We start from the raw sequence: 18841 nt of genomic DNA, 5'->3' as shown, positions 1-18841 counted from the left end.
TTTACCTCGGCTAGATCACATTTATCAATAAAAGCACCATTTGTTTTTTGATAATGTGATTTTTGTTCACAAAAATCAATTACAATCAAGACATGGGTGGAATAAATCATGTTTATCTTGAAGCTATACAAACGAAACAGGGTTTTCATCACTATTGATGTTTATTTCTTTGAACTGAACAAATTGGAAGGGTGAATTGTGTTGCAAATGTATTTCTTGCACTTGATGTGTACTGTGTCTTCCTGTCCTTGGGTCCACACACATTGCAGCATTTCTTCTTGTTGCTACCGGCTGCAATCTAGAATGATGAAAACACTTAGTTCAGGTATTTTTCTAACATCTCACTCACATATATAGTTACAGCAGGCCAAGGTCAGACACACACATGCAACAACATCACTCACACTTACTTTCAGTATTGGAGTTGATTCTGTGGGTCAGGCGGATGGGGCAGCAGCATCCTCCTCCTGAATCCTCCTCACGATGGCTGCAGAAGTTGGGGTCCTTGCCATATGTTGCCTCCTCTGGATTTGAGGTCTTACTAATGCTTTGACCAGCTCCTCGAGAAATAGCCGTCTCCTCTGGAGCTTCCCTCTGTTCCAATCTGGGTTCAACGCCATCCAGATGACAAACGCGTTGTACGCCGAGATGTCCAAGATGTTGAAGAATATCAGAAGTGGCCAGCGTAGGGTTCTTCTTTTGCAGCTGTAGCCAGTCACCAGCTTGTCTAAATTGTCCACCCCTCCTTTTGTGGCATTGTTATCCATTATGGTTTCTGGTTTTTGATGTTCCTGGCCGCAGATTCTCCCATCCCTATGCAGCATACTCATGAGTACCACATTTTTGCCTTTGGCACATAGGACACGGGACGTGTCGGCCGTGAACACAAACTTAGAGGAATTGATAGGCCTGTTCCATATATTCAACAGCTGAGGTGGGAGCTTTTTTTTATTAAATGTTTTTATCCCTTTTTCGTGGTATTCAATTGGTAGTTAGTCTTGTCCCATCGCTGCAACTCCCGTACGGACTCGGGAGAGGAGAAGGTTGAGAGCCGTGCGTCCTCCGAAACACGATCCAGCCAAGCCACACTGCTTCTTGACAGTGCTTAACTCCAATTCCAGCTGCACCAGGAATCTTAACCTGGAATCCAGCCGCACCAATGTGTCAGAGGAAACACCGTACACCTGGCGACCGTGTCAGCGTGCATTGCGCCCGAACATCCCTGCCGGCCAAACTCTCCCCTAACCTGGACAACACTGGGCCAATTGTGCGCGGCCCCATGGGTCTCCCGGTCGCGGCCAGCTGCGACAGAGCCTGGACTCGAACCAGGATCTCTAGTGACACAGCTAGGTACTGTGATGCAGTGCCTTAGACCACCACGCCACTCGGGAGGCCCTGAGTTGGGAGCTCTTGGTTGTTTTTTTAGTACTGTTCCTTCAACCGTCAGCTTCGTCTTAAGGAGCTCCTGTCCCAGCTTTTGCGAAGTAAAAGTTATTGCATGTGATGTTGTAGCCACGGAGTCCCTGTGTAACGTCCAGGACAACCCACATCCCTTGGTTCTTCTCAGGGGCTCCTCCATCTGGCTTCCCCGTATACACTTACAAGTTCCATGCATATGATGAAGCAGCATCACAGGCAGCCCAGATCTTGATTCCATATTTAGCGGGTTTAGAATGTATGTACGAGAGGTTTACCGATTATGATTTTTCGATACCGATATCGATTATTGGAGGACCAAAAAAAGCCGATACCGATTAAATCGGACGATTTAATCTAAAAAAAAATTGTAATAATGACAATTACAACAATACTGAATGAACACTTATTTTAACTTAATATAATACATCAATAAAATCAATTTAGCCTCAAATAAATAATGAAACATGTTAAATTTGGTTTAAATAATGCAAAAACAAATTGTTGGAGAAGAAAGTAAAAGTGCAATATGTGCCATGTAAGAAAGCTAACGTTTAAGTTCCTTGCTCAGAACATGAGAACATATGAAAGCTGGTGGTTCCTTTTAACATGAGTCTTCAATATTCCCAGGTAAGAAGTTTTAGGTTGTAGTTATTTAGGACAATTTCTCTCTATACGATTTGTATTTCATATACCTTTGACTATTGGATGTTCTTATAGGCACTTTAGTATTGCCAGTGTAACAGTATAGCTTCCATCCCTCTCCTCGCCGCTACCTGGGCTCGAACCAGAAACACATCGACAACAGCCACCCTCGAAGCAGCGTTACCCATGCAGAGCAAGGGGAACAACTACTCCAAGTCTCAGAGCGAGTGACGTTTGAAACGCTATTAGCGCATACCCCGCTAACTAGCTAGCCATTTCACATCGGTTACACCAGCCTAATCTCAGGAGTTGATAGGCTTGAAGTCATAAACAGAGCAATGCTTGAAGCATTGCGAGGAGCTGCTGGCAAAACGCAGGAAAGTGCTCTTTGAATGAATGCTTACGAGCCTGCTGGTGCCTACCATCGCTCAGTCAGACTGCTCTATCAAATCATAGACTTAATTATAACATAACACAGAGAAATACGAGCCTTAGGTCATTAATATGGACGAATCCGGAAACTATCATCTCAAAAACAAAACGTTTATTCTTTCAGTGAAATACGGAACCGTTACGTATTTTATCTAACGGGTGGCATCCATAAGTCTAAATATTCCTGTTACATTGCACAACCTTCAATGTTATGTCATAATTACGTAAAATTCGGGCAAATTAGTTCGCAACGAGCCAGGCGGCCCAAACTGTTGCATATACCCTGACTCTGCGTGCAATGAACGCAAGAGAAGTGACACAATTTCACCTGGTTAATATTGCCTGCTAACCTGGATTTCTTTTCGCTAAATATGCAGGTTTAAAAATATATACTTCTGTGTATTGATTGTAAGAAAGGCATTGATGTTTATGGTTAGGTACACATTGGAGCAACGACAGTCCTTTTTCGCAAATGCGCACTGCATCGATTATATGCAACGCAGGACACGCTAGATAAACTAGTAATATCATCAACCATGTGTAGTTATAACTAGTGATTATGATTGATTGATTGTTTTTTATAAGATAGGTTTAATGCTAACTAGCAACTTACCTTGGCTTCTTACTGCATTTGTGTAACAGGCGGGCTCCTCGTGAGGCAGGTGGTTAGAGCGATGGACTAGTTAACCGTAAGGTTGCAAGATTGAATCCCTGAGCTGACAAGGTAAAAATCTGTCGTTCAGGGGCAGAACAAGGCAGTTAACCCACCGTTCCTAGGCCGTCATTGAAAATAAGAATGTGTTCTTAACTGACTTGCCTAGTTAAATATAGGTGTAAAAAAATAGCAATCGGAAATCGTTTATTTATTTATGAAAACTTGAAATCGGCCCTAATTAATCGGCCATTCCGATTAATCGGTCGACCTCTAGTATGTACTGCCTGAAGGTGCAGCGGCCCCTAAATGGCATAAGCTGCTCATCAACAGTAACGTTGAGCCCAGGGTTGTAAAACGGGGGAAGGCGGTCCACCCACTTGTCCCACACTGACCTGAATGCAGCTAACTTGTCTCTCTGCCCCCAAGCTGGTCTGGTGTCTCGGTTATCGAAGCAGATAATCCTGGGAATAATGTGGAAGTTTTCCATAGACATCCCTCCAAATTAGTGCAGTCCAGAATTATTTTCTATATGGTGTCTGGGATGAACGTGAGTTACTGCCATCTGCCCTGGTTGCATCCTTATCACATTGGCAGCCATGCGGGGGTGCCTCATTCCTTGGGCAAGAAGACCCTTCAATTACACCATTTTTTGACATCCATATTTCTCCTCCTGCAGGTTGCTGATGAGCTGGTTGCTGACGGCTGGTCCTGGGGCTGGCTGAGGGTCAATCTCATCCTCCTCCAACTCACTGTCAGACTCTGAATTGACAGAGACACGATCCTCATTTTCGGAAAATTGTTCATCTTCCAAAGTGGAAGACGCTCCTTCCACACTAGCTTCTCTCTCTGCAAAAATTATTTCTAAGGCCCTCATACAGCAGCGATTATTTTTGCCAAACTAATTGATTTTGGTAAGAAGCCACACATGCAAAGTTATTTGTTGGGTCCCTTCCCCAATTTGAACCTGGGTGGAGTAGAGCGTGGGAAAATACTTAATTTTTTACAATGTGTCAAAATAATGTATTGTAATAACATTGTGCAGGTTCCTGCAAGACATTGTGTAGTTTCACACACTCCAAAGGGTAAAGAGTGCAAGAAAAGTAGGAGACAGGCAGGGAGACAGAGAGGTTCTTGGTGCTGTGTTGAAACAGGCCCAGGGAGGAGGAAGATAGAGTGAAGGCACACAGCAAACCTTTTGTTTAATTTTTACTTGTTTTCACCTACACACACACTTTTCCACACTTTTATTACCCTTGGGTACAGTGGACCCGAACACAGCATATGTAATATAAATGTGTAGGGGGGTGCACAGTGTGCACTCAATGAAAATGTGTTATTTTACATGTTTTTCACAGAAAATGGGCCAAGGCCAATGAGTCTCAGGTTGAAAAAGTTATTAGTGTAATTTTTATTTGAGTAAACATTGAAAATGAGTCCCAAGGACCCACAACACCACACAAAGGTTAAATATCTTCAATAAAATATTGGTTAATGTCAATTTTATGTCTAGCTCACACAGGCCTGACTGTTTGTGAATATTGCCAGCAGACAGTTTTGTTTGTCTGCAAAATGGGGTTCAGGACTTGAGGCCAGTCTGCCCTCTAGTGGAGTGCCTTGACTGACTTCCAAAGTCTTTCCACGGAGTTGCATCATCTCAAGAGGAGCATTGTTCCCTGTGCTCTTGACAATAGTTAAACAGAATAAATCACTCAGTACATTCATAGAAAATGGTATAGTAACACTTACTGCACTCTGTATCAAAATATATACACTACCGTTCAAAAGTTTGGGGTCACTTGGAAATGTTCTTGTTTTTGAAAGAAAAATACTTTTTTGTCCATTAAAATTACATAAAATTGACCAGAAATACAGTATATGTAACGGATCTCCTCTTCGTCTGAGGAGGAGTAGGAAGGATCGGATCAATGTGCAGCGTGGTAAGTGTTCGTCATTTTATTCAAATGCACTGAACACTAAAATACAAAATAAACAAACAAAGAACAACCGAAACAGTTGGTAACTAATAACTAGCTGGTAACTAATACAAAGACAGAAAACAACTACCTACAAATCATAGTGGGAAAACAGGCAACCTAAGTATGGCTCTCAATCAGAGACAACGATAGACAGCTTCCTCTGATTGAGAACCATATCAGGCCAAACGCATAGAAACAGAAAACCTAGACCTACAACATAGAATATAAACACACAGAACAAAACATAGAATGCCCACCCCAACTCACGCCCTGACCACACTAAAATAGAGACATAAAAAAGGAACTAAGGTCAGGACGTGACAGTGTAGACATTGTTAATGTTGTAAATGACTATTGTAGCTGGAAACGGCTGATTTTTAATGGAATATCTACATAGGCGTACAGAGGCCCATTCTTAGGAACCATCACTCCTGTGTTCCAACGGCAATTGTGTGTGCTAATCCAAGTTGATCATTTTAAAAGGCTAATTGATCATTAGAAAACCCTTTTACAATTATGTTGGCACAGCTGAAAACTGTTGCCCTGATTAAAGAAGCAATAAAACGGGCCTTCTTTAGACTAGTTGAGTATCTGGAGCATCAGCATTTGTGGGTTCGATTACAGGCTCAAAATGGCCAGAAACAAATAACTTTCTTCTGAAACTCGTCAGTCTATTCTTGTTCTGAGAAATGATGGCTAATCCATGCGAGAAATTGCCAAGAAACTGAGGATCTCATACAACGCTGTGTACTACTCCCTTCACAGAACAGCGCAAACTGGCTCTAACCAGAATAGAAAGAGGAGTGGGAGGCTCTAAGTACATTAGAGTTTCTAGTTTGAGAAACAGACGCCTCACAAGTCCTCAACTGGCAGCTTCATTAAATAGTACCCACAAAACACCAGTCTCAACGTCAACAGAGAAGAGGCAGCTCCGGAATGCTAGCCTTCTAGGCAGAGTTGCAAAGAAAAACACATCTCAGACTGGCCAATAAAAGATTCAGACACTGGACAGAGGAACTCTGTCTGGAAGGCATCCTGGAGTCGCCTCTTCACTGTTGACCTTTACAATTACAGTAGACTTTTACATGTAATAATTTCCTCTTAACTGGGTCAACTTTGAATGAACAAAAACATGGGTGCACGCTCACCTTTATTGAGAGATTAGAGATGTTTATTTTCATGGGTGAAGAACATGGTAAAGACAAAGATGAAGATCTGTCAACTGTATCTGACCTGGCAGAACTCCAGTCCCTAAATGCACTGTCCACCTTGGGGTCATTCTCTTCCCAAGCCGTTTGGACAGACCAGTCTTCAAAATCCCCGCAAGCAAAAACGAATGATTCCTCAATTGAACGAATAAGATTGTTTTTGGACAATGATCAGATAATGGAGGAAATTGAAATGTATCAGTCTGTCCACATCCACAGATGCTCTCAACTTCTGGACAGATCAGGCAATGCTGTGATGATCGGAAGTAGCCTCAGTGACTTCACTCTCTCTATTGTTATGATTCCCTGTACAGCCCATAGACTTATACTCTATATTAGGTTTAACAGAGGATATTACTGAAAGGACAGACACGTCATTAACAGTTAACGATAGCCACAAAAACAGCGATATATGCATATAAAGAGAATTATACACACTGATTAATAAAACAACAAACACGGTCCATAACCTACACATAATGCTAAGCCGTTGCTAGACTGTGACTTAACTCATTTGAAATATCCCTCTTACATTCGTTATTATTATATTAAACCATTGACTGTATGCATTAAACTCACGATACACTGTTAGATCCTACGAAGCTAAATAGGCCAATATTCCTTACCGGTAGCAGGTCTCTATAACAGATTAAGCTTTAAAGAATCTGCAAGATGATAAAATACAGCAGCCTACTTCGTAATGTTTTGGAGCCGTCCCGATGACGAAACTTTACCTGACGCAGGTGCATTGACAGCCGAGAGCTACACCCAACTGAAACCGACTGAGGGCGCCCTAAGTTCTAATATATGTGTTTCAGCCACTGTTGTGGTCAATCAAAACACATGTACTAATATCTGTAGGTGGCAGAGTCGATTGTCAAGACATGACTAGGCAGTGCATGTTTTTGTGGCTATCGTTAATTGTAAATGACGTGGCTGTCCTTTCAGTTATATCCTCTGAAGAGCTCTTCCATACCACTCCAGTCAAGCAATCAAGGACTATTACTGTGCGTAAACATATATTTTCTTGGGAAATAAATTCACAGCCTGACTCTGACTCTTATGGTTTCACACAATGAGAACAATTACATTGGAGGAAATATTTATATCCATCCACATGGTTAAAATCAAAACCACAGACTCAATTAGTAGTAATAGAACACACTGTTCCTCACAGACAGAATCTGACAAGACTCGTGTGATTAGGCTTTTTTTCCAAGTCTTGTTGACAGACAGTATAACCAAAATTATTTTGGGCATTCCTCAACACCATTTTACTCAAGGCATGCCATGTGAACTCAGAATAGTAATTGTAAAACAAAGTGCCTGGTGGTAAATACGTGACAGCAAGTTATTGCCAAAGCATTCATGCCAAAACCCACTGGGCACACCAATCATTTCAACGTGGGAGTTTGGGTAATATTTGTTTGAGACGTTGATCAATGAGAGCTCAACCTTTATTCACCCACTCAAAAAGACAGCCAGAAGTTTGTTGAATTCCCAATTTCAACCAAATTCCAATGAAAAACAATGTCCGATTTTTTGTTTAGTTGTCATCTAAATGTGTTATCACTACACTTTCAACCATTTAAAAGCACAACAAAGTTCAGATGGGAATACAATGTCAGATATTTTGAATTATACACAACTTAATGTATTATCACTGTGCTTCATCTAATTGCACATCCAAATCTCAACATTTAAAGGATACAGTATGCTTAGATATAGTTTAATCTGAACAACTGGCTTAATCCTATTCCTTAACTTTGATTTTTGGTTTAGTTGGAGAAGTGAATCCATCATATCATTTGTCAACAAGTTAATAAGCTATCTTTTACTGTATTGCAAAAGTAATATTGAATTGTGTTTGCTTGTCAACCAATTCCAGTTTGACTCCAAATGAAATCAATGAAATCAATCAATCAATCAAATCCAAATCAATCAATCAAATCAAACTTGATTTAAAGTGCATTTGAAGGTTGATTTGATTTATTTTAGTCCTGTTCTTGAACTTAGATTTTTGGTTGAGATGGAGACGTGAATCCAACATATCAGTTATTCATTTGTAGACAAACTGGAATTAAATATATGACTTATAAAGTATGCTTACATTTCATTTAAAACATTTATTTATTTATTTAACTATGGGACTCCCAATCACGGCTGTCTGTTAAACCTACACTTGGAATGACTTCAATAGCAACAGAGAATATATTTAATTATTAAGAGGTCTCTCAATAATCATTCTCACGATAGCACATTCATAGTAGTCAGTGACAAATATATAAGCTAAGCACAGCTGGTTAAAAAACCTTGGATGGGAGACCAAATGAATAGCTGTACACCAACTCTCCAGTAGGAGGTGCTGCTCAGCCTATTGTTTTTTTAAATGGTGGATATAACGTTGAAGATCTGGCGTTGTTTCAAAGGTACAAATTAACAGTATTTTATACAAGGTGTGTGTCTATGTTGAAAATTAGTTACAGTGATGACATAATCCAGAAATTTCACCCTCATAACAGTTTTTATGTTGATGACTTTTTTCAAATCCAATGTATTTTCCACATTACATTTACATTTAAGTCATTTAGCAGACGCTCTTATCCAGAGCGACTTACAAATTGGTGCATTCACCTTATGACATCCAGTGGAACAGCCACTTTACAATAGTGCATCTAAATCTTTTAAGGGGGGGGGGGGGGGGTCAGAAGGATTGCTTTATCCTATCCTAGGTATTCCTTAAAGAGGTGGGGTTTCAGGTGTCTCCGGAAGGTGGTGATTGACTCCGCTGTCCTGGCGTCGTGAAGGAGTTTGATAGATTCTATCTCACAATACGTTAACAAATTACATTGAAACAAAGTTGTTTTAACCAGTTTGTGCCCAGTGGGAAGTGATGCAAAACAGCAACAATCAAGAGGACACGTTCTCTGAAATTCTGAGTTTTTTAATCCTAAAGTCTTCCCTAAATTACCTTGAGGATCCCTGCTATAGTGAGAGCCCACAATATTAAATTAAAATGAGATATCATTTCAAATGAAAAACCAATATAATGTCACAGTACTAATAATGCTGTTCAGTCGTGTGATCAGGTGCCACAAAAAGGGACTTAGGAAAATTACAATTGTCTCAGAACAGGGCAGCACGGCTGGCCCTTGGATGTACACAGAGAGCTAACATTAATAATATGCACGTCAATCTCTCTTGGGTCAAAGTGGAGGAGAGATTGACTTCATCACTACTTGTATTTGTGAGAGGTATTGACATGATGAATGCACCGAGCTGTCTGTTTGAACTACTGGCGCACAGCTCGGACACCCATGCATACCCCACAAGACATGCCACAAGAGGTCTCTTCACAGTCCCCAAGTCCAGAACAGACTTTGGGAGGCACACAGTACTACATAGAGCCATGACTACATGGAACTCTATTCCACATCAAGCAACTGATTTAAGCAGTAAAATTAGATTTAAAAAACTGATCAAAATACACCTTATGAAACAGCGGGGACTGTGAAGCAACACAAACATAGGCACAGACACATGCATACACACACGATAACATACGCACTATACACACACGTACACATGGATTTTGTATTGTATATATGTGGTAGTGGTGGAGTAGGAGCCTGAGGGCACACAGTGTGTTGTGAAATCTGTGAATGTATTGTTATGTTTGAAAAATGTTATAACTGCTTTCATTTTGCTGGACTCCATTGGTTGCTGCCAAGCCAGATCCATAATAAATACAAATAAAACTTTGTCTGTCACTTTGGACTAGAGCACGTCTTCTGCTGTCTATGCAGAACAAGAGCCATGGTATGGTATGCCACGGGGTTATGCAAGTTACACTCCTCAATTGAATTAACTCAAAATTAATTATGAAGATGGGTAATTAAAGACAGAGTATAAGTTATTAGTCCGCTCTGCACTGTTCTCACGTTACCAAGCCAATGTGGGGATTTTTTTCAAACTCGACTGTTCAACATCAACATTTTACAGGTCTTGTATTGGTGCAGTAGTCTCCATCACGTGGTGATAAAACATGTTTTTCTCTTGTTATAACATGGCCCTCAGTCATATAGAGCCAATGGGGAGGGGGATTTTGAAGCTGATGAAATTTGCCATGTAATGTGCAAATGTTTACTAGGCCTAATGTCCACATGTCCATCAGAGCTACCGTATGTTACTCAACCAAAAACCATGGTAGGAACTGAAACGATCTATATGTTGCCTATTTATTTGCACATTTAACCATTATAGGTCTTCACTCATTCATAGAGGCAAAAATACAGGTAACTGCCAAAATAAAGGAAACACTAACATAAAGTGTTTTCACAGGGCATTGGGTCACCATGATCCCCCAGGGCTGCCAGAACAGCTTCAATGCGCCTTGGCCTAGATTCTACATGTGTCTGGAACTCTACTGGAGGGATGCGACACCATTCGTCACAAGAGATTTCATCATTTGGTATTTTGTTGATGATGGTGGAAAACACTGTCTCAGGCACCACTTCAGAATCTCCCATAAGTTTCAATTGGGTTGAGGTCTGGTGACTGGGACACACACACACACACACACACACACACACACACACACACACACACACACACACACACACACACACACACACACACACACACACACACACACACACACACACACACACACACACACACACACACACACACACACACACACACACACACACACACACACACACATGCCCTTTAAACACCCTATACTCCTTTGAGACCCCTCTTTCAAAGTCAGTAAAATCTCTTCTTCTAGCCATGGTAGCCAAAATAATGGGCAGCTGGGAATTGTTATACGTGACCCTAAGCATGATGAGATGTTTTAATTGCTTAATTAACTCACCTGTGTGGAAGCACCTGCTTTTAATATACTTTGTATCTTTCATTTTCTCAAGTGTTTCCTTAATTTTGGCAGTTACTGTACCTGTATTTTATCATATCAGAGGGAGTCAACCCAAATCCACATTAGTTGTCCTAATCTGGTTCATGGAAAATCTGTTAAATGTTTAGTATTCATTATACGATTAAGATGTTTTTCATTGCACTAAATCACCATTAACAATGCATTATTTCTCTTTCATTTGCTAAACAAATTCTACAGTGGATTTATTCATTTCTTAATATTTTCCCTTTTGCAATTCCTTCCTAAGTCATATTACAAGAGCAAATCTCAAATCTGTCTCAGATTGATGTAGAGAATGGAGAATTGGAAATGGAGGGATGTAACTAATTTGATCTTTCTCTGCCTCAGCTTTCTAGCATTTACAGATGGAAAGTACATTTCCATCTACTGCACCATCAGATATCTCTCCCGTAAAGACATGGGCAGTTATATCACATGGACACAAAAAAAGTACACAGAAACATGCTCTTGATTTTCTGAGTTGACTAGTTTTCCGTTGAGGAATGCATGCAGTATTTCTGGAAAGCACATTTCTTAGACGAACACCATTTTGTGCAGCTCTGTCTTTGTGGGCACAGAGGGAATTATTGTTGACATGGTCCGTGAAGGACTTTCGGATTCATCACATTTCAGGTGGAGACTGGAGATGCCGGAAAGTATACATAACATTGATTTTATACTTAAATGGCAGACGAAAGGGGTCCTGTCCTATTTGATGCCGATGGAAAAAGCTAAAATATGCATGACTTAGGATCTCATGATGTTTAGTTTCCAATGGTGTTGTCATGTTTATGGATGGAAGTTGTTTGTACAAGGGTATAGGTATGTGTCTGTGTATATGAGCTGTGTTTGTGTGTTTTGTAGGCTACAGGTGTCATTTGATGTTAAGATGTCTGGGAACCTTAGGTTTGTTGTTTACAGTGTGCTTACTGGAGCCGATGCCTAAATATCACCCCTCGTCCTACTGTGTGACCTTTCTCTGAGCCATGAGCATCTTCTCACAGGATTCTACACACTTCAACTTTTTAAAGGTGTAACGATCGTCGTCTGAAGATGAGGAATCATCGGACCAAAGCGCGGCGTGGTAAGTGTTCATGTTAATTTATTAAAAACAGAACACTAAACAAAATAACAAAGAGAATGAAATGAAACAGTCCTGTCTGGTACAGACACAAATACAGAAAACAACTACTCACAAAACATAGGTGGGAAAAGGCTACCTAAGTATGGTTCTCAATCAGAGACAACGACAGACAGCTGCCTCTGATTGAGAACCACACCCGGCCAAACATACAGAAATAGAAAACATAGAACACAAAACATAGAATGCCCACCCCAACTCATGCCCTGACCAAACCAAAATAGAGACATAAAAAAGATCTCTAAGGTCAGGGCGTGACAAAAGGAGGTTTTCTGGAACTGATCTAGGTGACATCGTATGCTGCTGGATGACGCTAAAGCCACATACACCTTGCATAGCGGCATGCAGTATTTCTTCTCCACATACTACATAGTCCTTATCTTCAGCACCAAACCAGTGTCTACATATTTTACCTTTATTTAACTAGGCAAGTCAGTTAAGAACAAATTCTTATTTTCAATCACGGCCTCAGAACTGGGTTAACTACCTTGTTCAGGGGCAGAACAATAGATTTTTACCTTGTCAGCTTGGGGGATTTGATCTTGCAACCTTTCGGTTAATAGTCCATCACTCTGCGTCCCAGGTAGCCTGGCGTGTTTCTATGATCTGTGGTTAATAAGATAAGAAGAAAGGGCCTAAAAAATGCTTCTCTGTGACATCACAGGGTAGAATTAAAAGTAAGAAAAAACGTGATTTTCAAAACCTGCAAGGTGTTTCTAGCCAGAGGGAGGGCATTTTCTTGCTCCCCACTTTGCCGTGAATGTCATAGTGTTTGAAAATCAATGTTTTCTAAATGTTTTAACTTTTGATAAAGTGTCATGGGCTAGAGCTTTTTTGTTTGTGTTTTTAATATTATAATTTTTTTACCCCCCTTTTCTCCCCAATTTGTTCGATCTTGTCTCATCGCTGCAACTCCCTAACGGGTTCAAGAGAGGCGAAGGTTGAGTTATGTGTCCTCCGATACATGACACGGCTAACTGCGCTCCTTAACACCCGCCAGCTTAAACCATAAGCCAGCCACACCAATGTGTCGCAGGAAACACCGTTCAACTGGCGACCGGGGTCAGCCTGCAGGCACCTGGCCCGACACAAGGAGCCACTAGAGCACGATGAGCCAAGTAAAGCCCCACCGCCAAACCCTCCCCTAACCCGGACGACGCTGGGCCAGTTGTGCGCCGTCCTATGGGACTCCTAGCCATGGCCGGTTGTGGCACAGCTCTGGGTGTAGAACTTTTTAACGTTATATTATTTTCTACAAAATAATGGAAATGCGCCGTTTTCACATATGTAGACACTAGTATGGTGCTGGAGATAATGAATATGAGGTTGGAAAGTGGCGGAGTTGCCCTTTAATGCTGGGTTTCTGATATTATGAAATATTGTATGGTGCTTTTCATGAGCGTGAGATCCACAAAGAAGATTAGGTATAGCCTGATTATTTTGAATGAGTACAGGATGAATGGGGATACAGAATGTTCTTGTTTCTCTTGGCCCAGCATTGATTCTGGTTTGGAGTTGTTGTTTGATCCTGTGCCAAAAGCTAATGCAGTATCATCTAACAGCTATAAAAAAAAAAGGTCTGAAGAAGACTGGCAGTAATGTATATGCAACTGTCCTGAAGTGACCAAGCCATCGAGTTGGAAATATGGAATTCATTAGAATCTAACCAATACAGTATAATAATTAGGTGGGTGTATATATTTGTTCTATTTCAAACATGTACAAGTGTGTATTACAGTTGAAGTCGGAAGTTTACATACACTTAGGTTGGAGTCATTAAAACTCTTTTTTCAACCACTCCATCAATTTCTTGTTAACAAACTATAGTTTTGGCAAGTCGGTTAGGACATCTACTTTGTGCATGACACAAGTTATTTTTCCAACAATTATTTACAAACAGATTATTTCACTTATGATTCACTGTATCACAATTCCAGTGGGTCAGATGTTTACATACACTAAGTTGACTGTGCCTTTAAACAGCTTGGAAGATTCCAGAAAATTATGTCATGGCTTTAGAAGCTTCTGATAGGCTAATTGACATCATTAGAGTCAATTGGAGGTGTACCCATGGAAGTATTTCAAGGCCTACCATCAAACTCTATGTTTATGGGGCAGTGTCTAGTCTAGGTGTATGTATGTCTATGGTTGCCTAGATTGGTTCTCAATTAGAGACAGCTGTCTATCGTTGTCTCTGATTGGGAACCATATTTAGGCAGCCATATTCATTAGGTAGTTCGTGGGTGATTGTCTATGTGTAGTGTTTAGTGTCAGCACTATTTGATTATAGCATCACGTTCGTTCGTTTGTTGTTTTGTAGTTTTGTTTAAGTGTTCTTCATTACGTCGCTTAAATAAATAGAAAATGTATTCACTTCACGCTGCGCCTTGGTCCTCCTCTCTCCCACCATATAACGATCGTGACAGAATCACCCACCAAACAAGGACCAAGCAGCGTGAAAGGGAGGAACGGAGACGATATAAAGGTAACGGGCAGCAGCGGCAGCAGCAGCAGCAGCGAAGTCAGGATTTATGGACATGGGAACAGAATCTGGACTACACTACTTGGGAGGAGATAGACAGGTGGGCGATCGACCCAGGGAGAGTGCCGGAGCCCACCTGGGATTCTCTGGAGCAGTGTGCGGAGGGATACCGGCGTATGGAGGCAGCACGGCGGCGCGGTAGGAAGGGGGAGGGGGAGTGTGGCAAAGTCAGGTAGGAGACCTGCGCCAACTCCCCGTGCATACCGTGGAGAGCGAGAGTACGGGCAGACACCGTGTTATGTAGAAGAGCGCACGGTGTCTCCTGTACGTGTGCATAGCCCGGTGCGGTACATCCCAGCCACTCGTATCGGCCGGGCTAGAGTGGGCATCGAGCCAGGTGTCATGAAGCCGGCTCAACGCAGCTGGTCTCCAGTGCGTCTCCTCTGGGCGGTGTACATGGCACCAGCCTTATGCATGGTGTTCCCGGTTTCACTAGCACAGCCCAGTGCGGGCTTTTCCACCTCGCTGCACTGGCCTGGCTACGGGGAGCATTCAACCATGTAAGGTTGGGCAGGCTCGGTGCTCAAGAGCTCCAGTACACCTTCACGGTCCGGTCTATCCGGTGCCACCTCCTCGCCCCAGCCCAGTACCACCAGTGCCAACACCACACACCAGGCTTCCTGTGCGTCTCCAGAGCCCTGTTCCTCCTCCAAGCACTCGCCCTGTGGTGCGTGTCTCCAGCCCGGTACCACCAGTTTTAGCACCACGCATCAAGCCTACAGTGCGTCTCCAGGGTCCAGTATGCCCTGTTCCTCCTCCCCGCACTATCCTTGAAGTGCGTGTCTCCAGCCCGGTACCACCAGTTCCGGCACCACGCACCAGGCCCACTGTGCGCCTCCAGGGTCCAGGATGCCCTGTTCCTGCTCCCCGCACTAGCTTTGAGGTGCGTGTCCTTAGCCCGGTACCACCAGTTCCGGCACCATGCACCAGGCCTACTGTGCGCCTCAGCAGGCCAGAGTCTGCCGTCTGCCCAGCGCCGCCTGTGCTGCCCGTCTGCCCAGCGCCGTCTGAGCTGTCCGTCTGCGCAGCGGCACCTGCGCAGCCCGTCTGTCCTGAGCCGCTAGAGCCGCCCGTCAGTCAGGAGCCGCCAGAGCCGCCCGTCAGTCAGGAGCCGCCAGAGCCGCCCGCCAGTCAGAAGCCGCCAGAGCCGCCCGCCAGTCAGGAGCAGCCAGAGCCGCCCGCCAGTCAGGAGCTGCCAGAGCCGCCCCTCAGTCCGGAGCTGCCCCTCAGTCCGGAGCCGCCCCTCAGTCCGGAGCCGCCCCTCAGTCCGGAGCCGCCCCTCAGTCCGGAGCCGCCCCTCAGTCCGGAGCTGCCCCTCCGTCCAGTGGCGCCCTCTAGGATGGTCTTCAGTCCGGGACTCGCTGTAAGGGTCCCCGCTCCAGAGGCGCCACCAAAGCGGGTATTGACTATGGTGGAGTGGGGTCCACGTCCCGCACCCGAGCCGTCGCCGTGAGAAGGCCCACCCGGACCCTCCCCTTCTGTGTCAGGTTTTGCGGCCAGAGTCCGCACCCTTGGGGGGGGGGGGGGGGGGTACTGTAACGCCCTGGCCTTAGTTATCTTTGTATTCTTTATTATTTTAGTTAGGTCAGGGTGTGACATGGGGTTTTGTATGTTTATGGGGCAGTGTCTAGTCTAGGTGTATGTATGTCTATGGTTGCCTAGATTGGTTCTCAATTAGAGACAGCTGTCTATCGTTGTCTCTGATTGGGAACCATATTTAGGCAGCCACATTCATTAGGTAGTTCGTGGGTGATTGTCTATGTGTAGTTTTTAGTGTCAGCACTATTTGTTTATAGCGTCACGTTCGTTCGCTTGTTGTTTTGTTTAAGTATTCTTCATTACGTCGCTTAAATAAATAGAAAATGTTGCGCCTTGGTCCTCTCTTCCACCATATAACGATCGTGACAATGGGACCACGCAGCTGTCCTACCGCTCAGGAAGGAGACACGTTCTGTCTCCTAGAGATGAATGTACTTTGGTGCGAAAAGTGCAAATCAATTCCAGAACAACAGCAAAGGACCTTGTGAAGATGCTGGAGGAAACAGGTTCAAAAGTATCTATATCCACAGTAAAACGAGTCCTGTATCGACATAACCTGAAATGCCACTCAGCAAGGAAGAAGCCACTGCTCCAAAACCGCCATAAAAAGGCCAGACTACGCTTTGCAACTGCAAATGGGGTCAAAGATCGTACTTTTTGGAGAAATGTCCTCTGGTCTGATGAAACAAAAATATAACTTTTTGGCCATATTGACCATCATTATGTTTGGAGGAAAAAGGGGGAGGCTTGCAAGCCAAAGAACACCATCCCAACCGTGAAGCACGGGGTGGCAGCATCATGCTGTGGTGTTGCTTTGCTGCAGGAGGGACTGGTGCACTTCACAAAATAGATGGCATCATGAGGGAGGAAAATTGTGGATATATTGAAGCAATATCTCAAGACATCAGTTTGATGTAAAGCTTGGTCGCAAATGGGTCTTACAAATGGACAATGACCCCAAGCATACTTCCAAAGTTGTGGCAAAATGGCTTAAAGACAACACAGTCAAGGTATTGGAGTGGCCATCACAAAGCCCTGACCTCAATCCCATAGAAAAATTTGTGGGCAGAACTGAAAAAGCGTGTGCGAGCAAGGAGGCCTACAAACCTGACTCAGTTACACCAGCTCTGTCAGGAGGAATGGGCCAAAATTCACCCAACTTATTGCTTGTGGAAGGTTGTGGAAGGCTACCCGAAACGTTTAACCCAAGTTAAACAATTTAAAGGCATTGCTACCAAATACTAATTGAGTGTATGTAAACTTCTGACCCACTGGGAATGTGATGAAAGAAATAAAAGCTGAAATAAATAATTCTCTCAACTATTATTCTGACATTTCACATTCTTAAAATAAAGTGGTGATCCTACCTGATCTAAGACAGGGAATTTTTACTCAGATTAAATGTCAGGAATTGTGAAAAACGGAGTTTAAATGTATTTGGCTCAGGTGTATGTAAACTTCCGACAACTGCACATTACTGCCCTGCATGTACAGTATACTGCCTTGCATATGTGTTGTATTGATCGCCCTCTGCCAAAACATCATGTCTAATGTACTACCCACTCCGGGGTAAAACGTCACTTAATGTCGAATACACTTAAAGATGGGATAATAAATCAGTGTTATAGTTTATGGATGACCAGCTAGGTTTCATCTTTGTTCTCTCTATATAAATGTATGTTATATAATGTTAAACACAGGTCCACATCTCAGATGTACACCAGCACAGCCATGGAACAGCCCCAGTCAGTTAACCAGACCACAGTAGTCTCTGACCAACAACACACACAAGGATTGCAAGTAGACAAGCTACAAACAAGGTCTCTCATTCTAACGAGTTGACAATCTATTACGCAAAGCTTACCTTTATGATTAGTGCCTGGCTTTTAGTGCCTGATACTGTCTTTTCCCTGTGTGGGTTTGTACATGGTGCTTGTCTGGCCTGGGTTACTATGCAGCGGTCCTACTCTCTCTCTCTTGCTGTGAGCTCATACTTTATTTTAGCCCAGGCTCTTAAATCATTTAACAAGAAGCATCCCTTTGAAAACACACCCAGACTCAGACAAGGTGACTAGGCACCACTGCGGCACCTCAAATGTTTCATCATCGTCCCTCTCTCTGATCAAACCCTATATACACACTCTCTAAAGTCTGTAGCTTCTCTTTTGCCTTTCCCTCTTATACACGTTTCCCAACAACTGTAATATGTAGCATCTTGTCCTATGAAAGATTAGTCTGATCTATACTGCTGATGGGGGGGGGGGGGGGGCTGAACAGAGGGGTGGGGGGTAGCCCCTCCCATAATTGGGTTAGCGTGCTGCTCCGGAGGTCTATTTTACAGGAGAGAT

The sequence above is a fragment of the Salvelinus fontinalis genome, chromosome 16 (genome assembly GCF_029448725.1).
Source record: "Salvelinus fontinalis isolate EN_2023a chromosome 16, ASM2944872v1, whole genome shotgun sequence".
Taxonomy (NCBI): domain Eukaryota; kingdom Metazoa; phylum Chordata; class Actinopteri; order Salmoniformes; family Salmonidae; genus Salvelinus; species Salvelinus fontinalis.
The sequence above is the reverse complement of the archived record's forward strand: the minus strand, read 5'-3'. Positions refer to the sequence as shown.